The 27345-nt window shown below is 40.9% G+C and overlaps 1 long non-coding RNA gene across 1 annotated transcript; it reads right to left on the bottom strand.

Moving 5' to 3' along the window:
• Positions 1–3362: 3362 nt before the first annotated feature.
• On the bottom strand, positions 3363–4379 carry LOC121574471. Its single transcript, XR_006002213.1, has 2 exons — positions 4345–4379; positions 3363–4140 (listed from the first exon to the last, which is right to left on the bottom strand). It is a non-coding gene; the product is annotated as an uncharacterized LOC121574471 (long non-coding RNA).
• Between the last annotated feature and the right edge of the window lie 22966 nt (positions 4380–27345).

The following is a 27345-nucleotide window of genomic DNA, read 5'->3' as shown; positions in this document are numbered from 1 at the left end:
GAGTCCGCTTAGGCTGCACCTTGATTAGAAGCTTTTATTAATATCACAAGTTTACAGCATAAGTTACAGACCCGCAGTGTCTGGAGAAGCACAGTCCCAAATTAATCTGAATGCTTCTGCCCGCTCTTTGTCTAGCTCCTACTTATAAACAATGGCAATAAATGGGTTGCTCTCTTTTTCGTCCAATCACCTATCCCCCCTGGGGCGTCACCCTACAACTGCTACATTTGAACTAAGATAAACAACATTCCATAATCCTAATACACTACAGTTGCTTTTGTTGTTTTGGTCGGTGTTTATTTAATAAATGAACATTTACGCATACCACGCTGCACCTTGGTCCAATCCTGTACTCAACGAACGTAACATTGTTTTTCAACAGGACAATGACCCACCACACCTCCAGGCTGTGTAAGAGCTATTTTACCAAGAAGGAGTGATGGAGTGCTGCATCAGATGACCTGGCCTCCAGAATATAAAATATTTTATGATTTATTTAACAATTTTGTGGTTTCTACATGATTCCGTATGTGTTATTTTATAGTGTTGATGCCTTCACTATTATTCTACAATGTAAAAAAGAGTAAAAATAAAGAAAAACCTTTGAATGAGTAGGTGTGTCAAAACTTTTGACTGGTAGTGTATATATATATGCAGTATCTCACAAAAGTGAGTACACCCCTCACATTTTTGTAAATATTTGAGTATATCTTTTCATGTGACATCACTGAAGAAATGACACTTTGCTACAATGTAAAGTAGTGAGTGTACAGCTTGTATAACAGTGTAAATTTGCTGTCCCCTCAAAATAACTCAACACACAGCCATTCATGTCTAAACCGCTGGCAACAAAAGTGAGTACACCCCTAAGTGAAAATGTCAAAATTGGGCCCAATTCGCCATTTTCCCTCCCCGGTGTCATGTGACTCGTTAGTGTTACAAGGTCTTAGGTGTGAATGGGGACAGGTGTGTTACATTTGGTGTCATCGCTCTCACACTCCCTCATACTGGTCACTGGAAGTTCGACATGGCACCTCATGGCAAAGAACTCTCTGAGGATCTGAAAAAAAGAATTGTTGCTCTACATAAAGATGGCCTGGGCTATAAGAAGATTGCCAAGACCCTGAAACTGAGCTGCAGCATGGTGGCCAAGACCATACAGCGGTTTAACAGGACAGGTTCCACTCAGAACAGGCCTCGCCATGGTCGACCAAAGAAGTTGAGTGCACGTGCTCAGCGTCATATCCAGAGGTTGTCTTTCGGAAATAGACGTATGAGTGCTGCCAGCATTGCTGCAGAGGTTGAAGGGGTGGGGGGTCAGCCTGTCAGTGCTCAGACCATACACCACACACTGCATCAAATTGGTCTGCATGGCTGTCGTCCCAGAAGGAAGCCTCTTCTAAAAATGATGCACAAGAAAGCCCGCAAACAGTTTGGTGAAGATAAGCAGACTAAGGACATGGATTACTGGAACCATGTCCTGTGGTCTGATGAGACCAAGATAAACTTATTTGGTTCAGATGGTGTCAAGCGTGTGTGGCGGCAACCAGGTGAGGAATACAAAGACAAGTGTGTCTTGCCTACAGTCAAGCATGGTGGTGGGAGTGTCATGGTCTGGGGCTGCATGAGTGCTGCTGGCACTGGGGAGCTACAGTTCATTGAGGGAACCATGAATGCCAACATGTACTGTGACATACTGAAGCAGAGCATGATCCCCTCCCTTTGGAGACTGGGCCGCAGGGCAGTATTCCAATGATAACGACCCCAAACACACCTCCAAGACGACCACTGCCTTGCTAAAGAAGCTGAGGGTAAAGGTGATGGACTGGTCAAGCATGTCTCCAGACCTAAACCCTTTTGAGCATCTGTGGGGCATCCTCAAACAGAAGGTGGAGGAGTGCAAGGTCTCTAACATCCACCAGCTCCGTGATGTCGTCATGGAGGAGTGGAAGAGGACTTCAGTGGCAACCTGTGAAGCTCTGGTGAACTTCATGCCCAAGAGGGTTAAGGCAGTGCTGGAAAATGATGGTGGCCACACAAAATATTGACACTTTGGGCCCAATTTGGACATTTTCACTTAGGGGTGTACTCACTTTTGTTGCCAGCGCTTTAGACATGAATGTGTTGTGTTATTTTGAGGGGACAGCAAATTTACACTGTCATACAAGCTGTACACTCACTACTTTACATTGTAGCAAAGTGTCATTTCTTCAGTGTTGTCACATGAAAATATATGCTCAAATATTTACAAAAATGTGAGGGGTGTACTCACTTTTCCCCAGATCAAGTATAAAGACATTGCGCATCTCTAGTCAGAACAGGCCTTGCACAAACCTTTCCCCCAGCACATTTTCTGGCTGTTGCCCGCATTGCTTTCATGGTTGTTTTCCTTACAAATTGGAATTTGGACATGTGTGCGTTCCTATCAAAGTAAGTGTCTTATTTTCTGTATATCATGTTTTCGTTTCTGCTGTAGCACATGGTATGAATGTATGGATCATAATGTATTTACTGTTTTATTCACGTTTTTAAGTACTGGTGACAAATCATGCATTCCGATTCTTGCATAGATTGTAATGGACGCATATGTGTGTAAAATACTTTTTTGAATGTTGTACTGATTATGATGAGCTAATGCTAAGCTATTTGCTGGCTATGTGTGTTGCTATGTTTGTTGAAATTATACAATGCATTCTGGTTGTCACGGAAGCATCTGTCAGACCAAAGATGTTATAACAAGGGATAGTCCACTCGACTGACTTCTGGTGCTTTCAAGACAACTGTGAACTCAGAAAAATACTAGGTAAAATCATGACGTCAATGATCTTCAGGTCGGAAAGTCGGAGCTCTAGAAAGAGATTTATTTGCTTTATGATTTGTCAAAAACTGTAAACGACTTGTCAAGTCATGTGCTCCGGTTCTTGTATACACTGTAACAAGTTTATCAACAATATGTGATATGCTGAAAAGTGGCTAAACTAAGTTCATATTTTTCAGGCAATGAGCGCAGCCATCTTTGACTTTGTTTATTTGCGTCTTATAGTGAATGGCATTCTGGGATTAGGGAGTTTTCACCAAGTCAAACATGGCTGCCATCATAAAGAATGTAGCTGCTGTTAGATTAGCTGACACGCATTTATTTTCTAAACAACATCACATTAGTCTCTTGTGCTCACCAGAGATGTGGTACATTGTAAACTAGTCTAGCTGTTATGTCACTAACTTATGTTTTGTTTTTTTGTCAGCGCAACCTGTTATTTAGAACGGTTTATGGAATGAGTTTGGCTGTGGATGTGTTCCGTGTGATGCTTGGATGATGAAGTTTGCATTTATCTTTTACAATAAAAAGTCAAATTGAGGAATAAAGTTTAAGAACTTTATTTCTATCAGTACAAAAAAATATTTAGATGCTGTCCAGACAACAATGCTGATTTAATGCGTTTGTTGCGTTATACGTTCTGTTGCTACTGTTCCAATCACATATTTGAGATCGTACACTGCAGGGACCACTCAAAAATGATCACAAATACGTGATAATACACATCAAAGGGTTAAGACCTTCGCTTCATACTGTTACACATATCATTCATTACACAATTTCATTCATGGATTCTGTCAATTACATTTCAGCTGGAGCTTTTGCCGCGAGTGGCATGTTAATGACAGATCGGTATCTCAATGCATTTCTAGTCTAAGAAACAATTTTGGATAAGCCCGGCACTCATTCTTCTGGCGTTTCAGTTCATCCTCCTCATGTTCAAAGTGGATGGCCCTTGATAATGTCTCTTACCTGAGCCGCCACTGTCCTTTACAGTCCATTATGTCTTGTCCATTTTCCTACCAGTACACCAGCAGCATGAGAGAAGTTTGGACGGGATCTCTCTCCATGCTCATGCCACATGGACTCATGTCACACTCCTGAGAGAAAATGCATGAGAGAAAAGGCAGTTGATAGCTTCGACTGGATGCTGTGTACAGGTTGCTGGCTCGGACTCAGGTTGAAGGACCATAGTGAAGCCATTGTCGCCATTACTTAAGCTGGTTGAAGGGGGTAAGGTTCACACTGTTCTCGGCCAAATGATCACTTCCATGCATCTAGATACCATCTGTGGTCACCTTCGCCATTACCTCGAGAGAGGACTGACCAGAACAACAGTTTAATTTAGGGCATTTCTGAATCAGGAAATCCAAACAAATGATTTACTGTATAACAAATGACACATTTTTAACTGTATGACAAATCATTACTACTACCAATATTCTTAATACAGATTTCTAAAACAAATGTCAAAGAGAATAACAACACACAGTTGAAACAATAAAAAAAAAAAAATTGGCTTATACTCCACTATCATCTTGGCGATCTCACTGCAGAGTTACAGGTCAGGGAGTCAGAGGGCTAATCCTTAGGGAGAAATCCCGACCATCCAGCAGACCCAATCTGGTGAGATTTGTTATTGAAGCAAGACAAAAACTAAGAAAACAAAACAACAACAGCAATACACATATCACTTGAGGTGGGGAAAACATAAATCCATTTGGAGTAACTTTCAACCATTACCAACATATCTTTTTTCCTTTTACAGGCAGGAATGTGAAGAAAATCAATATGCATATTTACCAAAGGGCCCCAGGGGACTGGTAATTCCCCCTTTGGACACATGACTCATATCGTGATTCATGCGTCCAAAAAAAACAACAACACTGCCTGTTAAATCAAAATAACAAATAAAATTAGAATTACAACCCTTGATAACTCCATCTTAACTTAATTGTATCCCATAAGGTAATATAGACTAGAGACAGGAGTCCCTCATTCAGGGGCAGCACTCTCTCTTTTTCCTTCTCGTGGTCCGAATCACACATAGGACTATTGATAAATTATAAACTTCTTCCTAATTATCTAGTGTTTACATAGCCCATTTAAATCTCACCCAATGTCTCTAGTCTTTCTAGTGAGGGTGATCAGGCCTCACCATGAAGTCAGAACAGAGGTAAGAGATCATTGAACCCCATTAAGTGAGTGTTTGTTTCCCTATACCTCAGACATTATTTAAAGATATTTCAAACATTCCAAACATTTTGTGTTCCAGGTTTACAAAGTTTTTTTTAGTACATTTCTTATCAAGGTGGGTTGTGTGTGGGTGCTGGCATGTGTGAGGTAAAAATCGTAGGGTAAAAACAAACAAAATGGCCTTACTTAATTTGGGAGCTCCCACAACAGCTGGATACGGGCACCTTTACACTGCACAGCACACAGTCTCAATAACTGCTCTCCTAAGGCACCTGACTCAGGAAGCCCCTCAAACGGAGAGACAGAACAATTGGCAAACATATAAAAAAAAACTTGGTAGTGAACATTCCATAAGTCCTGGAAGAAAGAAAATAAACAAAAAAAGTATTAATATTAATCGAGTAGGGGTGTAACGATTCGTTTTAACAACGATTCGATTTGTATCACGATTCGTGGTTGTCGATACGATTCAAGGACGATATTGGTTCATTTAGAACGATACGATCCGAAACGATTCAGTGACTTGAAATCGATTCAGTAACCTTTTAGCCAAAAATTCAACCAGTGTGACTGAAATAAATACCTGAATACTGGACAGTGCAGGTGAAGTTTCCTAGATTCCTGTTTCTTGTAAGGACCGCAATGGTGGCTTGATAATTTCTCGCTCGTCGGCTTCTCCTCTGTCGTCCGCCATGCTATGTTTTGTTGTCTTTGCGCCTTTGCGCTGCTGCTGGCTGCGGGCGATGACGTCACGGATAGGCAGACTGAATCGAGTAATGTTTAAAGCCTTTATCATTAAAAGTGCTAAGAAAAAACATCCATATAAAGTCTGACGTGCTTAAATCCAATGGGTTATTTCCTAGTATCGATACAATCGATTTATTACATTTTAAAACGATGTTGGATTGATATATGTTGTCCAAAAGGCCAACTCGCCGAGCACAGATCGATGTAGTTGGATCATAGGAATATAAATCGATACATCGATGTAGTAGATGGATCGTTACACCCCTATAATCGAGTTTACTGCGTCTTGGGCAGGAATAGGCACCTTTTAAAGTAAACAATCCCAGAGACCCTCTCTTGTAATCATTGTCATTTTGACATGTTGCATTGACATACAGTTCTGTACAAACTGTCCATGGGACATAAACTAGTCAAAATATGAAACCTGTTTTTTAACAAATCTCCTAGGACCTTCAAAAAGTTGGTGCTGGCTTATCAGCTCAATATTCGGTACTAAAAACATTTACTTGGATCTACTTATTTTGAACACAGTTCCACGTAATGGAAACAGATTGTTGTTTTCTGATGACATTACTTACTTAAATCACTGGACACAGTTCCACGTAATGAAAAGAGATTAGTGTTTTAGATGACATTAGATGACCTTCTTAAATCACTAAGACATTGCATTATTAGAGTGCTATCTGAAAGCCAATTACCATTCACTTTTTACTACTGCTAATACACTCGGATCACTCTCAAACAATGTTCTGCTTTTCCCCTTATTCCATTATTTCAAGGTTAAAGCACATGCAGGAACCAAGGATTATTTATGACGCTGAGGCAAAAATTAACTATAAAGTAATGAGTGATAATTTTAGTCTACACCAAGCTAATAATTGTTTTTGTTGCATGCTATTTTATGTCAATCATATTACTGCTTGTAGCCTATAATGGAAAGCTAATCTTCTGAAATTGGTTTTATGCTCGTGGTCTTATGCTGCCATCTATGGGAAATATTTAGCAATTGCAGTACCTTTGATAAAAAAAACTATTGAACAGTCTATCAAAAAATGTCTATACCCAAGGTCACTGAATAAGTGTATAGTAATCCTTAAGTAGGCCCATATGCATGGCATATAGGCTATGCACATCACTGTGGGAAAACTGCTCTTAAAGTAACTGGTGATAGTAAAGCACTCATCCGATTCCACATTTATTACATGTACTGTATGATCTTGAGTTGTTCCTGACTGCTGATGATTGCACAAATCAATGTGTATAACCACCCTAACCAACTATTATAATCTAAATTTGTCAAGACAATTTGTAAAGACAGTAAATGTTATACAATACGTGCCAACTGTCTTGGGAACATTGGTCAAGTCATGGTGGTATTGCAAGAATCTGTAAATAAAACAAGACAAATACGTTTTAATAGAATTTAACCATATACACGGAGTGTAGAAAACATGCTCTTTCCATGACATTGACTGACCAGGTGAATCCATGTGAAAGATATGATCCCTTATTAATGTCACCTACATGAATCTTTACAGGTAGAAAACGTGTCTAAGTAGAAAACCTGCATCCAAGTAATTTTGGGCAATGGGCAGATTTAATAGCTGGACTAGGGGTTGTTCCTGGATCAGGCCCATCTCTAAATTAGAGAATGAGGGCGGAAGTCCTGCATGTTTGTTGGAAGTAGATAGGATTGGTGTGATCAGACAGTTACCATTCCAGGCTGAGTACATTTGAGACACCTGACAGATCTAACAACATCTGGATAGGCATTTAACATATCAGCTAACCACATCATATGATTTAGCCTTTGCTATTCCTCTTTTTCCAATGGACAGTTGGGACAGGAGGTAGAGGGATTTTTATCCTTTTGTCCTCCTTCCTCTAAACATTTAATCAAAAGTCAAGTGAGTCATATGAAGCAAAAATGAAAAATATAATATAATTACTGTAGTGATATCGGTTTGGAAAGGTTGGCTGCTAATTCAGTAATGGGATAGGCCATGTACTGGAGCGATTTCCATTGCTCCTAAAGAAACTATACTGAAGACAAATATCAACGCAACATGCAACAATTTCAAAGATTTTACTGAGTTACAGTTCATATAAAGAAATCAGTCAATTGAAATAAATAAATTAGGCCCTAATCTATGGATTTCACATGACTGGGCAGGGGTGCAGCCATGGGTGGGCCTGGGAGACCATAGGTCCACCCACTGGGGAGCCAGGCCCAGCCAATCAGAATGAGTTTTTCCCTACAAAAATTATGTGGTTAACGGTATGGATAGGAGGAAGCACTGTGCTGCCCTGTTTATTGACTTATCGAAGGCTTTTGTTGACAACTCTTGATTCCAAGATTGTCTGCAATCTGTATGCATCAGGCGTCATGTAATTGGTTCAACATTTCTTGACTGACAGGACACAACGTGTTTTTTCAGATGGTGTTAAGTCAGGTTTCCTTGATATTACGAAAAGTGGCCCACAGCAATCGATTTTAGGTTCTGTACTTTCTACTCTCTATATAAACAATGTTGGTCTATTTGCTTTTTTTTTTTTTTTTTACATACACCTGTCTGCAGATGACACTGTTGTGTATGCTATTGCCCCCATGGTTGACCAGGCTCTTTCAGAGCTTCAATCTGCCTTAATTGCTTTGCAGAAAGCCTTTGTTGAACTAAAATTGATACTTAATGCAGGTGAAACCAAGTATATGTTATTCTCCAAATCACCTAAAAATGTATCTGATGATTTATACATTTGTACATTGGATGATGCCCTCATTGATCGTGTCCATGCTTATAAATATCTGGGCATCTGGATTGACTAAAAGCTATCTTTCAAAAAGCATGTTGTTAAGAAATTAAGAATTAAAATGGGCATTAAATAGCAGAAAACAACTAATTCAGTCGACATTCATACCGGTTATAGACTATGGGGATATTGTCTATATGAATGCAGCTGCCACTGTATTGAAGCCACTGGATGCAGTTTATCATAGCACACTACGCTTTATTACGGGCGATAGGTTCAGTACACATCACTGCATTCAGAAAGTAGGCTGGCCCTCTTTGAAATCTCATAGATCGATGCATTGCATGCTTTTTGTTTACAGTATATAGCCCACCTGCATAAACTTCCACGGTAGCTTACTTCATTATTAACTTATAGATGTACAAGATGCCAGACCCGGTCTCAGGGATGGCTAACTCTGGAGATCCCTTCAATCTCCACTGAGATAGGTAAATCAGCTTTTAGATCATCTCCAAGGCTCTCTAAAATGGGATAAATTGGTGCCCCTAGAGCAATTCAAAAGGCTGATTGAAGACCTTTTTACTGAAGAATGTGTTTGTTTTCTATGATTGTGTTTTGCCTTAAGCGTATTGATGTGAATATTGATTTGAATATTAATGTATATATTGATGTGTATTATTGATGTGTATAGTGTATGTGTTTTTTATGTGTATGCAGGGCTCATCTGAGAAAGAGACCTTGGTATAAATAAAAAATTTAAACAGTAACAGTAATAAGTAAATAAAAGGTAACATATTTCTACATTCTTCTTTCAATAACAAATTGCATTGTTCATTTCATTTCATAAATGTGTTTGAAATAATACTATGTATTATTGTTAATTCAGTTAAATATTAATTGATACAATGCAGACATTAACAATGTGTTCGAGCCTATAACAAAACAGATTATTGATTGATTGATTATATTTGCCAATTACAAACACACATACTCACTGTACATACAGTACCAGTCAACATTTTGGACACACCTACTCATTCCAGGGTTTTTCTTAATTTTTTACTATTTTCTACATTGTAGAATAATAGTGAAGACATCAAAATTATGAAATAACACATATGGAATCATGTAGTAACCAAAAAAAGTGTTAAACAAATCAAAATATATTTTATATTTGAGATTCTTCAAATAGCCACCCTTTGCCTTGATGACAGCTTTGCACACTCTTGGCATTCTCTCAACTAGCTTCACCTGGAATGCTTTTGCAACAGTCTTGAAGGAGTTCACACATATTCTGAGCACCTGTTGTCTGCTTTTCCTTCACTCTGCGGTCCGAATCATCCCAAACCATCTCAATTGGGTTGAGGTCGGGGGATTGTGGAGGCCAGGTCATCTGATGCAGCACTCCATCACTCTCCTTTTTGGTAAAATAGCCATTACACAGCCTGGAGGTGTTTTGGGTCATTGTCCGTTGAAAAACAAATGATAGTCCCACTAATCCCAAACCAGATAGGATGGCGTATCGCTGCAGAATGCTGTGGTAGCCATGCTGGTTAAGTGTGCCTTGAATTCTAAATAAATCACAGACAGTGTCACCAGCAAAGCACCCCCACACCATAACACCTCCTCCTCCATGCTTTATGGTGGGAACTTCACATGCAGAGATCATCCGTTCACCCACACCACTTCTCACAAAGACACGGCAGTTGGAACCAAAAATCTCAAATTTGGACTCCAGACCAAAGGATTAATCCTGGCAGGGATATTGTCAAGGCCTGTAGCTTTAGAGCAGTTTAGTCCAAGCAGTCTCTTGACAACTTCAGCCTGAGACACTGTTGTAAAGGAAAAGGCATTAGCTTGTACAACCATCTTGGAGTAATAGCCTAGGACCTGACCCTACCATACACTCCAGTACAACCAGGTAGCTTCCCAACCAAATTTGAGGCAACTGTTGTGAAAAAGGTATTTACGATTGTTAGCTACCACTTCCTTGTCAAATGTAATTTCTCCATTGACCTCAAGACCCAAGCTTTTGCAATTCATTTTCTTTTTAACACTATATCCCAACTGTTTTAGGGACTGAAACAACGTTTCCTGTATTATTCCTATTCTCACCAATTTTGTCTTTAAAAAATGATTTTTTGACTAGCTTTGTTCCTTAGGATTCTGTGTCTAGTGAAAGCATCTTCCTATTTGGTTCTATTATATCCTCGAAATGCAGTATTCCTTGATTTAATGGCCTCAAGGATTTCCTGATTCATCCAAGGTTCAGTTATTTTTGTAATTGTTATGGTTTTGCATGGAGACACTATATCCACAATGCTTAAGAAACATTTGTTAAAACAGTCCCATGCTTTATCCATATGTAGACATGTAAGTACCGGGTCCCAATTAACTTTACTAAAGTGATCAATAAATGCATCTTTGTTATAATGTTTCAGAGATCTAACAGTTATTGTTGTGACAGTCCAAGAGCTTTATCTGAACCTTTCTTGTTTCATTATGGTTTAGCCTATGTGAGTAATTCTGTTATTAATTGATAATATACAAGTAAAGTCGCTCACCTTTGAGCTGAAGGAGTTGAAGCCCTGCTCGATCATGTGATCTTAGGGATGTATGAGGTCGGCTCTCAATGAAACACATAGAGGGAGGGTTGGGAGAGTGAGACAGAGGGCGAGAGAGAGGGTTTGTCAATTGTGTTAATCAAAATGACATTGCACAGTTTAAACTAGACACTAAGGATAGTAGAACATTGGTAGCCTGCAGGTCTACTAAGGTCTATTAATGTATTTTAGATGGCCACAGCATGCGTTGTGACAACAATTCAGCCCATGACTTTGCTGTATTTCCTGAATTGTTTAATAAGAAATGTGTTTTTATTGTATCTTCTTTCCCTGACCATGTAGTCTCTTCAGTTCTCTGTCCTCACATGGCATGAGTGTGGAGCTAATGATTGATGGTAGTAAACAGTCATTGTAGCCAAGGCCTTCTACTTTTCCATAATATGTGGTTACAGAGGCCAAACCTGCAGTGATGTATTCCCACAGGGACTCAACTCCAGTTATCAGACACCACATAGTTCATGGAACCAATATCCTGAATCTAATGGGGTAGTTCAAGGGTAGTTTAGGGACAACCAACATACTCATCTGCCATCCAAAATGTTCCTTTGTGCATTGATAGGGTATACTGATCAGGGTAAGTTTTAAACATGTAATGTTGCCTATTCATAGACTCCTTTTCTTGTCATATGTGAAAGCTCCCTGACTAGATCAGTTTGTTCTATTTAACATGGGTCAAAAAGTATAACATAAAAGTCCACGTCAATTAGGCTAGTTAGCTTTCCCCGGACACGCAATGTAGTTTCAGCACCACAATGTCATGGACAGCGCCACAGGCTTGTGGAGCTCGGTCAGTCGTTGACGGCTGTCTCCCGCATCCACCTTAGGCTCTGTCTCCCTAAATTGATGCTATCTGGTAGCGTACTGTATCAGCATGCTAGGCTATTTTTGCATCTCCTTGCGGGGTAGCCAGTGCTGAATCAGTACAGGACGTCATGGCTTTGACCTAGGAAAGAGGAATGCACCCTGAATGGCGACCACCAGACACACGGTGAATACATTAGGCAATGCTTACCTTTGTAATAAATATTCTTCAAGACTCATTATCAATACTTTTTTTTAAAGTGGGTACGTTGCCCTGACTTTTCCCATCAGCAAGCTGGCATTTATTTTAGTAGATAAGGCCTACGAAACCTTTTAAAAGGAAACCACAGTTTTTTTCTTTTTTCTCTCTTTATTGATATTTGTATGTATTTATTAATTTATTAATGTATTGTATTTAACCTTTATCTAAGGTAGCAAGTAAATTAAGAACAGATTCTCATTTACAATGACTACATTTAGAATTTACACTAGGTGGGGAGCACCTACCCCAATGCTGTGTCCCTGGTGTCCACAGACAACCGGAGGAGGGCCAATGTGAGCTTGGTCAACCCCACCGTGTGTCGACTCACCTGGGCTCCGATGGCGGACGAGAAGCCCTACACCTACACCTGCAGGCTGTACCAGTGGTCTACCTGGAAGGAAAACAGCATGGCTGTACACCAGGATGAGTGAGTATGGGAACAGGGGGGAGGAGGAGAGACAGCTGAGATATGAGGGGGGAGAGGAGGCAATATAGTTGATGGTATACAGCATTGAAGTTGTTCAGTGGGTTGCCTCAGATATTTTCTCAGTCAAATATTTTGTAGGATAGAATGAAATAGAAAAGAATTATGAAAGTATTTCCAAGGAAAAATCACAGGAATATCTCTCCCTGTGCATGTAGGCCGATTTGTGACCGACCGGCTCGATTCAGTCTTATGTACCAACATTTGAAATTATGTTTTTTACATTGGATAAAAGTAGAGACTCAGAGCTAGAAAATTGTATATCATACACTAGAGTTGAAGAAGAATGGGAAAGTAATTCTGCTTTGAAAGTTGATAAACCTGTAACCCCACTTTTGAGAAAATGGCCCTTGAAAGTTTTGGTAAACCTACTGGAGAGCTCTTCTTTGTCTACACCCATTCAGCATCGTTCACACCCTCTTAAGCCTTAGCCCCACCCATCTCTTTAAGGATTCACATGTGAGGCCATGTACTAAACAACCAAAGAGTTCAAGACTAAAGGCTGATTTATACTACGGGTGCGCTTACAGTATGCGCTGGGCGTTCGTAAACTCAGAGTGTTGTCAGGTTGTCCGTTCGTAAATTCAGAGCGGTTCGCTCTCGGAGCGTTCAGAGCGCACACTGGGCTCTCTGGCCGAGGAGTAGGGTTGATCCTAGCGTTCTGACCTAACAGCAGCAGCCAAGCACCCAAGCTAACTGGCTAACGTTGGCTAGCTTGCTAGCTACTTCCAGACACTAATGAGAAAACAGTTCACTCTGACCATTTTACTCGCCCTAGCAGAGCTGGTTAGGCTGTTTTTATATTATCCAGAGCATTGGTGACTGTAACTGTGCTGCTGGCGTTTATTTGCCAACGTTTACTGACACCGGCCATATTCAACGGGTGTTGAGTGTTCGTAAATTCGTCAGTTATTCAGAGCGAATTTACCAGCTACGTCTATTGACAGTTGTCGCAGTGACATCATGAATATTCTATTCAAATGGTTACTTGCATAGTGGAGTCTTTTGTTTAGACATAATGAACCATAACCCCAACTCATAACGTTACTACCCTGCATGAATCTGCAGGTATCTAACCAACCAGGTTCAATGTTAGCTAGCTAGCTAACATTAGGCTATAACTAGCAATGCAAATGGCTCTGAGATACAAATAATATTACTACACAGATCATACACGTAATGTTAGCTAGCGAGCCAGCCAGCTAATGTTAGCTAGATAGCTAACGGTACGCTTGAACTTGAAATGAAAACGACTTTCTGACTAAATTTAACATAAAAAAACAACAACTAATTTCCTGTGTCTGTGTGTTGATATGATAAAGCTAGAATCCTAAGTTGCTAAATTAATTATTTGTTATTGTTTCAGTTAAAGTTTCTAGCTTTAATGGAGGTGTTCCCTTGGCAGATAACATTACCCATCTAAAGAAATAGTGTTTTTAAATAATGAACTAAATGTATAGTTTTTTTGGTTTACGCGTATGGGCCATCAGTTTTATTGCTTATTGTGATGCTATAAATCAGGGATGGGCAACTTTGATGGGGGTGGGGGGCCACAGAAAATCTGAAATCTTCATGAGGGGCCGCAGTGGTTCTGCTCATTTTGTCCTTAGGCGGAAAGAAACATTTACTGTTTTACAGCTAATTTGCTGCAATTCTATACGTTGCCATAGTCTGGAGAGAAATGATTGCAGTTTTTAATATGATATCTGAGTGAGATTGAGTAACAAAATCAATGACTAACAAAATCTAAAATAACCTAATGTGTGTTCTGTCCACTGTTTACCCAGCGCTGGGTTGTTTTTTTTAAACCCAGAGTGTATAATTTTCTGTTGCACTTCTTTACATACAGTAATTATCCTAGTTTCCCTTTGAAACTCACATGTTCAGCTATATTACACTGCTAGTTTCAGTATACAGTGCATTCGGAAAGTATTCAGACCCATTCCCTTTTCCACATTTTGTTACGTTACAGCCTTATTCTAAAATAGATAAAATAAAATAAAATCCTCATCAATCTACACACAATACCCCATAACAACAAAGTAAAGACAGGTTTTTAGACATTTTTGCAAATGTATTAAAAATAAAAAACAGAAATATCTTATTTAAATAAGTATTCAGACCCTTTGCTATGAGACTCGAAATTGAGCTCAGGTGTATCCTGTTTCCAATGATCATCCTTGAGATGTTGATTGGAGTCCACCTGTGGTAAATTCAATTGATTGGACATGATTTGGAAAAGCACACACCTGTCTATATAAGGTACCACAATTGACAGTGCACGTCAGAGCAAAAACCAAGCCATAAGGTTGAAGGAATTGTCCGTGGAGCTCCGAGACAGGATTGTGTCGAGGCACAGATCTAGGGTAGGGTACCAAAAACTGTCTGCAGCATTGAAGGTCCCCAAGAACACAGTGGCCTCCATCATTCTTATATGGAAGAAGTTTGGAACCACCAAGACTCTTCCTAGAGCTGTCCGCCCAGCCAAACTGAGCAATCGGGGGAGAAGGGCCTTGGTCAGGGAGGTGACCAAGAACCCGATGGTCACTCTGACAGAGCTCCAGAGTTTCTCTGTGGAGACGGGAGAACCTTCCAGAAGGACAACCATCTCTGCAGCATTCCACCAATCAGGCCTTTATGGTAGAGTGGCCAGATGGAAGCCACTCTTCTGTAAAAGGCACATGACATCCTGCTTGAAGTTTGCCAAAAGGCACCTAAAGGACTCTCAGACCATGAGAAACAAGATTCTCTGGTCTGATGAAACCAAGATTGAACACTTTGACCTGAATGCCAAGCGTCACATCTGGAGGAAACCTGGCACCTTCCAACAGGACAACAACCCTAAGTACACAGCCAAGACAACACAGGAGGGGCTTCAGGACAAGTCTCTGAATGTCCTTGAGTGGCCCAGCCAGAGTCCGGACTTGAAGCCGATCTAACATCTCTGGAGAGACCTGAAAATAGCTGTGCATTGATGCTCCCCATCCAACCTGACAGATCTTGAGAGGATCTGCAGAGAAGAATTCGAGACACTCCTTAAATACATGTGTGCCAAGCTTGTAGCGTCATACCCAAGAAGACTCAAGGCTGTAATCGCTGCCAAAGGTTCTTCAACAAAGTGCTGAGTAAAGGGTCTGAATACTTATGTAAATGTGATATTTCCGTTTTGCTTTGTCATTATGTGGTATTGTGTGTAGATTGATGGGGGGAAAAAAGAATGTAATACATTTTAGAATAAGGCTGTTACGTAACAAAATGTGGAAAAAGTGAAGGGGTCTGAATACTTTCCGATTGCACTGTATAGCTAGTTTTCTGTTGCACTAATCTACTGTCCAGACAATAACTGTCCTAGTTTTCCCTTGGAAACTCACTTTTCAGCTATCCACCCAATTTTTAAACACTTTTATATCATGGAAGCCAAACGCTGAAACTTTGGATACAACTTACTCCGCGCCTGCGCAAATGCACGCCACTAGAAATCGGATGTTTCTGTTAGCCGATACATCCTGACAAATACACCATTACTGGCCTGCTAATGTGCCTGGACTTTGTAGGCTAAACTGCAGAGAAAAGACCCATAACTGAGCCAAATCAGGCAGGCTAGATGCAGTTCTTTCTAAATGAATATGCATTCATAAATGCCAGGCTTTTGAGCAGTTATTCAAATGACAGCTATTCACTGCAGTTTACAGCCTAGACTAGATTTTTGTACTCACTTGAAAACAATAATTACATTGTGTTGTAGCCTAGGTGTGATACATTTCTTGTTTCTAAAAAACGTAATCAATAGGGTAGCTTTTCAAACTGCATGTCTGGGGACTGGGACCGCAGCCTCCGGAGCACATAGTGTAGGCTACCTATGATTTTGTTGTCTGATAAAATAAATTATTTCGCTGAGTAAATTGACTCAACATATTCAATGCAGTATTAAGCCTAACATTGAGCTTATGAATGATGGGCTAATATGCATACGCTTCTAATTTAGGCTATAGGCTACATCTCCAGCCTGTCTGTCTTCATTGTTCTGATGCGCAATTACGCACCTGGCCTCTCCATTGCCTCGGTTATTCCTCTTAAATCTTGTGGAATCCCAGGAAACGCCAGACTACAAAAGCTTGTTGGACACTTATTTTCGACGTATTTTCTTTAATAATTGCCTATTGGAGGAGAGATGCATGCTTGTAGCCTGGGTACCAGTCTCTTTAGCTAATCCACTCCCTGTACGCCATGTCATGTGCCAAGGAGACTGGCCTTTCTGTCATCCGGTTTATACTGACCAACATCACATTCGCATTAGCACTCAGTGCGAACAGGAAACAGCGCGAGAAGCGATGACGTCATCAAGACAACTAAAGCCGAGTGGACACTACACGACTTTCAAAATCCTAAAGTCGCTGAGCCTCTCACATTAAACGACTGTCTTTCCTGTCATTTTTGTGTTGTCCAACGATGTGGCACAGATGGTGGTCACACACTACAAGATTCTTCACTTGGTTGTAAGGATTCTCGATAACATGCTGTCTCGCGAAATCAATGATGTGATTCGATTTAACGTAGCTATGGGTTGTTGCTCAAAGCAGCCTCATGAACGTTCAGTCAGACATTCACACTTGCCATACAGAGTTGAAATATCTAGCCGACATTTTGAATTGAATAACATTGCTTGTGAATTTCAGAGCTGTAACGATTTGACACTTTGGCTTTGGTTGAAGCAAGTACAAACGCATTCTAGTAGTAGTCATCGCTCCTGCTTGAGAGTCTAAACATTCTGGGTGATGCGAAACATCGTCATCTCACTGGCTTCTTCTCTGGCGAGCTCTCATAGGCTATTTCTGATCACCCTTCTCAAAACTTGTCGTTGCACATGTTACACTACAAGAGCATTGCATATTTTGTGCCGATAAAATCAAACCTGTTTGAATATATCGGGACGTCTGGGACTGATCAAAGAGGAAATCAGGAGCCCTCAGATTGACCCGCTTACAAAAACTAGCGTTGGTGATGGCCATGAGCCCCGAGTAGGCAACAACATGGGGATTTTGTCAAAAACTTGTCTGGGACAGCTAAATCATGGCTTTGAACACTGCCAAGTGGAATGGAGGAATGTTCCTTCATCTGAGCCACATCTAAAACATATGGAGGAGATACCAGGGTTGAACTTGTGGTATCTAGATGGCATGATATAGAGCTGATGTTAAACTGGATCAGTCTGTATCTAGAGTTCAATGTGGATGTAACACAATCCCTGCATAGGTCACTCCAAAGCACCTCATCAAGATTGATACCCATCTAAGTCGAGTTTTATCTAACTCAGGCAATGGTAATCGTAAACACGGGAAATGGTATTGAACAGAGGTTGGTCTGCATGACATCTTAGGTACACTACATGACCAAAAGTATGTGGACACCTGCTCATCGAACATCTCATTCCAAAATCATGGGCATTAATATGGAGTAGGTCCCCCCTTTGCTGCTATAACAGCCTCCACTCTTATGGGATGGCTTTCCACTAGATGTTGGAACATTGCTGCGGGGACTTGCTTCCATTCAGCAACAAGAGCATTAGTGAGGTCAGGCACTGATGTTGGGCGATTAGGCCTGGATCGCAGTCGGCGTTCCAATTCATCCCATAGGTGTTCGATGGGGTTGAGGTCAGGGCTCTGTGCAGGCCAGTCAAGTTCTTCCACACCGATCTCACACAAACCATTTCTGTATGGACCTCGCTTTGTGCACGGAGGCATTGTCATTCTGAAACAGGAAAGGGCCGTCTCCAAACTGTTGCCACAGTTGGAAGCAGAGAAACGTCTAGAATGTCATTGTATGCTGTAGCGTCAAGATTTCCCTTCACTGGAACTAAAGGGCCTAGCCCGAACCATGAAAAACAGCCCCAGACAATTATCCCTCATCCACCAAACTTTACAGTTGGCACTATGCATTGGGGCAGGTAGGGTTCTCCCGGCATCCGCCAAACCCAGATTCGTCCGTCGGACTGCCAGATGGTGAAGCGTGATTCATCACTCCAGAGAACGCGTTTCCACTGCTCAAGAGTCCAATGGCGGCGAGCTTTACACCACTCCAGCCGACGCTTGGCATTGTGCATGGTGATCTTAGGCTTGTGTGCGGCTGCTCGGCCATGGAAACCCATTCCATGAAGCTCCTGACGAACAGTTATTGTGCTGACATTGCTTCCAGAGGCAGTGAGTGTTGCAACTGAGGACCGACGATTTCTACGCGCTTCAGCACTCAGCTGTCCCGTTCTGTGAGCTTGTGTGTCTACCACTTTGCGGCTGAGCCGTTGTTGTTCCTAGACGTTTCCACTTCACAATAACAGCACTTACAGTTGACAGGGGCAGTTCTAGCAGGGCAGAAATTTGACGAACTGACTTGTTGGAAAGGTGGCATCCTATGATGGTGCCACGTTGAAAGTCACTGAGCTCTTCAGTAAGGCCATTCTACTGCCAATGTTTGTTTATGGAGATTGCATTGCTGTGTGCTCGATTTTATACACCTGTCAGCAACGGGTGTGGCTGAAATAGCCAAATCCACTAATTTGAAGGGGTGTCCACATACTTTTGTATATATAGTGTAGGTTCCACTGGCCTTTGAGATTCACCCGGATAAAATTTAGTATTATTGTTTCAGCTGTTCAAAGGACATAGGAATTCCCTCTTCATAACAATGTTCCAGAATAGTGATACCCTTATCAGACCATGATCTAAAGTTACTATTGTGGAACTGTTCAGACGAGAGGGATTTCTATTCCATAGAGGGGTTTTAGGGGAAAGAAATCCTTCTCGTACTAACTGCTCATGCAGTTTACACCATGTCTGGACAGAATGTATAATTAAAGGGTTGTCTGTTATAGTTTTAATGGATTTCATGTTCCATTTGTAAAACAAATCTGCCCCAGTGTCCTCATGTACCTCAAACTTTTCAATGTTCAACAATGAGGGGGAAGGGCCATTGTCAAACAAATGACCCCGTAATATAGACTGCACAGCCCAGTAATACATTCTCAAATTGGGGAAATTTAAGCCCCCTTGACCGTAATCAAGGGTCAGTTTGCCCAGGCTAACCCTCAGAGTTTTACCATGCCAGATAAACCGTCTAGTCAGCTTATCAAGGGTCAGTTTGCCCAGGCTAACCCTAGGAATTTTACCATGCCAGATAAACCGTCTAGTCAGCTTGTCGAGAGAGGAAAAGAATGCTGGGGGTACAGCGATGGTGAGAGATTGAAACAAATATAGAAATCTGGGCAGGACAATACTACTTAGTAAAGTGAGGGCAAGTCCATCCATTTAAACAGGTCACCCTCCACCTTTTACAACACGCTTGCCAGATTTAGTTTATTTAGGTTCTTCAGGTTACCATCCATCATTATGCCGAAATGTTTGAAGCCCATAGGCGACCATCTAAAAGAAAACTCATGCTTGATGGTATGATGGTCAAAGACAGACAACGGTAAAAGTAACTTTTATCAAAATTGACCATGTATCCATAAAAATAACCATAATACTCTAATAGGTTATGCAAGTGAGAGAGAGAATGTTCTGGGTTCGTTAGAAGTGATAACTTATGGGTATGGGGGCACACTTTAAAGCCTGTTCTAATGGCCTCAGCCAACGGTTCGATGGCAAGGGCGAAGAGGTGGGGCCTATTTGGGCAACCCTGTCTATTTTCCCTTTAGAGAGGGAAAGATGTAGTAATCCCATTGGTATTAATCCTAGCTTTAGGATATTTGTAGAGTGATTTTATGAAGTTTACAAACACAGTGCCTAAACCGAACTTATCCAAAACGCAAAAGAGATGTGGTCATTCGACCCTATCAAAGGCCTTTTCGGCCATGAGGGAGACTGCAACACTAGGTATTTTGTTTACAATCTGTGTTAAATTTGTAAAGCGTATATCTCTATATTGTACACCTTATTTATTAGCACATAGCCTATGCACTGTGCCTTTTTGTTTTTATACATTACTGTAATAATAGTCTAGTTTTCCATCCACTGAAATCTCACAGTTATTGGACTGCTTTCAAAGTGGGATTTGTCAATATGATGTGTGTACACTTTTATTTGCGAAACACGTTTCTCTCTCACTCCCTCTCTCCTTTCTTTCTTGCCACTGAATGTCTACAAATTGCAATAGCAAGAAATAAAGGTATTACAGTGCCTTCGGTAAGTTCAGACCCCTTGACTTTTTCCACATTTTGTTACGTTACAGCCTTATTCTAAAATTGATTAAATAGTTGTTTTCTCCTCATCAATCTACACACAATACCCCATAATGACAAAGCAAAAACATTTTTACTAATTTATTAAAAATAAAAAACTGAAATATTACATTTAGATAAGTATTCAGACCCTTTACTCAGTACGTTGTTGAAGCACCTTTGGCAGTGATTACAGCATTGAGTCTTCTTTGGTATGATGCTACAAGCTTGGCACACCTGTATTTTGGGGAGTTTCTCCCATTCTTCTCTGCATATACTCTCAGGTTCTGTCAGTTTGGATGGGGAGCGTTGCTGCACAGCTATTTTCAGGTCTCTCCAGAAATGTTTGATCGGGTTCAAGTCCGGGCTCTGTCTGGGCCACTCAAGGACATTCAGAGACTTATCCCGAAGCCACTCCTGCATTGTCTTGGCTTTGTGCTTAGGGTCGCTGTCCTGTTGGAAGGTGAACCTTTGCCCCAGTCTGAGGTCCTGAGTGCTCTGGAGCAGGTTTTCATCAAGCATCTCTCTGTACTTTGCTCCGTTCATCTTTGCCTCGATCCTGACTAGTCTTCCAGTCCCTGCTGCTGAAAACATCCCCACAACATGATGCTGCCACCACAATGCTTCACCATAGGGATGGTGCCAGGTTTCCTCCACACGTGACGCTTGGCATTCAGGCCAAAGAGTTCAATCTTGGTTTCATTAGACCAGAGAATCTTGTTTCTCATGGTCTGGGAGTCTTTAGGTGCCTTTTGGCAAACTCCAAGCGGGCTGTCATGTGCCTTTTACTGAGGAGTGGCTTCCGTCTGGCCATTCTACCATAAAGGCCTGATTGGTGGAGTGCTGCAGAGATGGTTGTCCTTCTGGAAGGTTCTCCTATCTCCACAGAGGAACTCTAGAGCTTTATCAGAGTGACCATCGGGTTCTTGGTCACCTCCCTGACCAAGGCCCTTCTCCCCCGATTGCTCAGTTTGGCCGGGCGGACAGCTCTAGGAAGAGTCTTGGTGGTTCCAAACTTCTTCCATTTAAGAATGATGGAGGCCACTGTGTTCTTGGGCACCTTCAATGCTGCAGGCATTTTTTTATACCCTTCCCCAGATCTGTGCCTCGACACAATCCTGTCTCTGAGCTCTACGGACAATTCCTTCGACCTCATGGCTTGGTTTTTTCTCTGAGGTGCACTGTCAACTGTGGGACCTTATATAGACAGTTGTGTGCCTTTCCAAATCATGTCCATTCAATTGAATTTACCACAGGTGGACTCCAATGAAGTTGTAGAAACATCTCAATGATGATCAATGGAAACAGGATGCACCTGAGGTCAATATCGAGTCTCATAACAAAGGATCTGAATACTGGGAAGAGATTTTAGACGTACCGATTCCATGGCATAGTGTTTATGAACTGATACGCAAAACAACACCGGATTCAAAACTTTGAATTTTTCAATATAAATTATTATATACAATTCTTGCTACCAATAGAATGTTATTTGTATGGGGGAAATAATATTCCCAGCTCTGCAGATTTGGCTGTAAAGAGACAGAATCATTAGATCATTTGTTTTGGTACTGTCCATTTGTAGCTTGTTTCTGGACACAGGTCCAGGAATGGCTGAAGGATTGCAATATTTGCATGGAGCTGACCCTGCAGATAGCACTACTGGGTGATCTGAAAAGTCATAGTCAATCGATCAATAATATAATAATACTTTTAGCAAAGATGTTTATTTTCAATTCACAAACTGTAGAAACAATGAGAATAGAAAGGTTCAGAACTTTTGTAAAACATCACAGTACAGTTGAAAAATATATGGCAAATAGAAATCCAATATGGATGGTGTTAAGAAATAGATGGGAGGTGTTGAATGGAGCTGAAGGATGGGACTAATAACAACAACTAATAACAAGATAACTAGTGTAAGACATGCTGTGTCCATAATAAGTATATAGGTTATATATTGTGAGCTTTTGTGAAAGAGCACAGTTAGAAAGATATGTTATATAGAAGCATACCAGATGGACATCATGAAAATGATCGGAGGAAGTTCAGGAGTAAAAACAAACAAAATATAATTAGTGACTGTGTCCATAAAATTTATATAGTATGTATGAGCATGAAGTAGAGGCCTAAGCCTTGTTGTTCACTAGTTTACTCCAATTATGGAGGGGATGGTGGGGTTGGAAAGTAATAAAGTGAAATATATACAGTGAGGGAAAAAAAGTATTTGATCCCCTGCTGATTTTGTACGTTTGCCCACTGACAAAGAAATGATCAGTCTATAATTTTAATGGTAGGTTTATTTGAACAGTGAGAGACAGAATAACAACAACAAAAATCCAGAAAAACGCATGTCAGAAATGTTATAAATTGATTTGCATTTTAATGAGGGAAATAAGTATTTGACCCCTCTCAATCAGAAAGATTTCTGGCTCCCAGGTGTGTTTTATACAGGTAACGAGCTGAGATTAGGAGCACACTCTTAAAGGGAGTGCTCCTAATCTCAGCTTGTTACCTGTATAAAAGACACCTGTCCACAGAAGCAATCAATCAATCAGATTCCAAACTCTCCACCATGGCCAAGACCAAAGAGCTCTCCAAGGATGTCAGGGACAAGATTGTAGACCTACACAAGGCTGGAATGGGCTACAAGACCATCGCCAAGCAGCTTGGTGAGAAGGTGACAACAGTTGGTGCGATTATTCGCAAATGGAAGAAACACAAAATAACTGTCAATCTCCCTCTGAATAATTCAGAGGAGAACTGGGTGAAAGTGTTGTGGTCAGATGAGACCAAAATCGAGCTCTTTGGCATCAACTCAACTCGCCGTGTTTGGAGGAGGAGGAATGCTGCCTATGACCCCAAGAACACCATCCCCACCGTCAAACATGGAGGTGGAAACATTATGCTTTGGGGGTGTTTTTCTGCTAAGGGGACAGGACAACTTCACCGCATCAAAGGGACGATGGACGGGGCCATGTACCGTCAAATCTTGGGTAAGAACCTCCTTCCCTCAGCCAGGGCATTGAAAATGGGTCATGGATGGGTATTCCAGCATGACAATGACCCAAAACACAAGGCCAAGGCAACAAAGGAGTGGCTTAAGAACAAGCATATTAAGGTCCTGGAGTGGCCTAGCCAGTCTCCAGACCTTAATCCCATAGAAAATCTGTGGAGGGAGCTGAAGGTTCGAGTTGCCAAACGTCAATCTCGAAACCTTAATGACTTGGAGAAGATCTGCAAAGAGGAGTGGGACAAAATCCCTCCTGAGATGTGTGCAAACCTGGTGGCCAACTACAAGAAACGTCTGACCTCTGTGATTACCAACAAGGGTTTTGCCACCAAGGACTAAGTCATGTTTTGCAGAGGGTTCAAATACTTATTTCTCTTATTAAAATGCAAATCAATTTATAACATTTCTGACATGAGTTTTTCTGGATTTTTTTGTTGTTATTCTGTCTCTCACTGTTCAAATAAACATACCATTAAAATTATAGACTGATCATTTCTTTGTCAGTGGGCAAACGTACAAAATCAGCAGGGGATCAAATACATTTTTCCCTCAATGTATATTTTTAAAGGATATGTATGTATCTATATATGTATGTATGTGTATATATATGTGTATGTATGTGTATATGTATATGTATATATATACATATATATGTATATATGCGAGAAAAAAAAAACATATGGGGGATTGGAAGTGATGCAGACAATTACATTGATGGAAGTTACAATCTATCTGCAATATTAAAGCTGATCTCCCCCCCCCAAAAAAAATAATAAAATAATAATAATAATAATAATAATAATAAATATGAAGAATCTGAATACTTATGTAAATAAGGTATTTCTGTTTTTAATTTTATTAGCAAACATTTCTAAAAACCAGTTTTCGCTTTGTCAATTTGGGGTATTGTGTGTAGATTGCTGAGAATTTTTATTTATTTAATCAATTTTAGAATAAGACTGTAACGTAACAAAATGTGGAAAAAGTCAAGGGGTCTGAATACTTTCCGAAGGCACGGTATGACAGCAAAACAAATATGTTTGTCTTACTCACTGTTATGATTAGTTTCTCTGGCATCAAGTAATTCAGTATTCAAGAAGATACTTAAACACTTACATGGAGAATTGATTCAAAGTATTTAATATTTAATATAATATTCTCTTAGCTTATATACTTGTTTGCAAGCTAATTCTATCCAACAGTTGCCAACCATTATTGAGTGTCACTCCTCACCACAATAGGATCACGCAAATGGTATCGTGTTGCACCCTAGTCAGGATATTTCATCACGTACTCCTTCTAAGATTAGCACCAGTGGCCCCCAAGCTATCTTGGCCCGCATACCTTCTGGCACCCACCAGTGACAGAAATAAATACATGGAATATCCTCATCCTCCCAATCTTATGCAGCTCACAATATCAAACATTAACTAATCCTGTATAAAAGACATAATATCAATCCCCCATTTTCATTATTTTTCTGTTGTAAGTAAAATTCCACAGATCTAACATTACTTAAACCAAACAAACAACACATACAAATGAATTCCTAACGTCATGACAGAAAATACACTGCTTCTTGACAATTTCTAAGTTACATCTGTAGCTGTAATCACTAATCCCATCCTGTATTTCTCTAATATTTCCCATAGCTTCAGTTAAATTCCCAAAACCTTCCTATTTTGATGGCAAGTATGTACCACATGCATTTCCCCCTATAATCGCATACATTCCCCCTTTATCTACTGTAATAGCATCCAATGCTATGTGATTATCAATTGCATATTGTCCAATGAGTGACATTTCAGGCCCAATTGCTTGGTACCAGGTTTAGTCTGAACTCTGTTCAACCCTAAATCCTTTCCCATACTATGGCTGAAGAGAGATACAAAGGATAACACTCTGGTTTCAGTCACTGATAAATCAGTACAGCCTTGGATTAGTTAGGATTGAGGAATGCAACCCAAGGTCAGATCAGATAAAAATAGAATAAACATTCCTATGTCACACACACCACACCCCATGATAGGAACCAATTCAGTTCTTGCCTAGCAACAGAGATATGTACCACTGTAAAAATCCACATCAATCGCCCCTCTTTGGGAATAAATAGTCCCATAGCAATACCTCCAAATACTTCAAATGTACAGTATCTCACAAAAGTGAGTACAACCCTCACATTTTTGTAAATATTTGAGTATACCTTTTCATGTGACAACACTGAAGAAATGACACTTTGCTACAATGTAAAGTAGTGAGTGTACCGCTTGTATAACAGTGTACATTTGCTGTCCCCTCAAAATAACTCAACACACAGCCATTAATGTCTAAACCACTGGCAACAAAAGTGAGTACACCCCTAAGTGAAAATGTCCAAATTGGGCCCAAAGTGTCAATATTTTGTGTGGCCACCATCATTTTCCAGCACTGCCTTAACCCTCTTGGGCAAGGAGTTCACCAGAGCTTCACAGGTTGCCACTGGAGTCCTCTTCCACTCCTCCATGACGACGCTGGTGGATGTCAGAGACCTTGCACTCCTCCACCTTCGGTTTGAGGATGCCCCACAGATGCTCAATAGGGTTTAGGTTTGGAGACATGCTTAACCAGTCCATCACCTTTACCCTCAGCTTCTTTAGCAAGGCGGTGGTCGTCTTGGAGGTGTGTTTGGGGTTGTTTTTATGTTGGAATACTGCCCTGCGGCCCAGTCTCCGAAGGGAGGGGATCATGCTCTGCTTCAGTATGTCACAGTACATGTTGGTATTCATGGTTCCCTCAATGAACTGTAGCTCCCCAGTGCCGGCAGCACTCATGCAGCCCCAGAACATGACACTCCCACCACCATGCTTGACTGTAGGCAAGACACACTTGTCTTTGTACTCCTCACCTGGTTGCCCAACACACGCTTACATTTTACATTTTGCAGACGCTCTTATCCAGAGCGACTTACAGTTAGTGAATGCATACATGTTTTTATTTATTTATTTATTATTATTTTGTTTTATACTGGCCCCCCGTGGGAAATGAACCCACATCGGTGCCGGCCAAACCCTCCCCTACCTTGGACGACGCTGGACCAATTGTGCGCCGCCCATGGGTCTCCCGGTCGCGGCCGGCTGCGACAGAGCCTGGACTCGAACCAGGATCTCTAGTGGCACAGCTAGCACTGCGATACCTTAGACCACTGCGCCATTCGCTTGACACCATCTGAACCAAATAAGTTTATCTTGGTCTCATCAGACCACAAGACATGGTTCCAGTAATCCATGTCCTTAGTCTGCTTGTCTTCAGCAAACTGTTTGCGGGCTTTCTTGTGCATCATCTTTAGAAGAGGCTTCCTTCTGGGATGACAGCCATGCAGACCAATTTGATGCAGTGTGCGGCGTATGGTCTGAGCACTGACAGGCTGACCCCCCACCCCTTCAACCTCTGCAGCAATGCTG

The sequence above is a fragment of the Coregonus clupeaformis genome, chromosome 9, assembly GCF_020615455.1.
Source record: "Coregonus clupeaformis isolate EN_2021a chromosome 9, ASM2061545v1, whole genome shotgun sequence".
Classification (NCBI taxonomy): domain Eukaryota; kingdom Metazoa; phylum Chordata; class Actinopteri; order Salmoniformes; family Salmonidae; genus Coregonus; species Coregonus clupeaformis.
The sequence above is the reverse complement of the archived record's forward strand: the minus strand, read 5'-3'. Positions and strand labels throughout refer to the sequence as shown.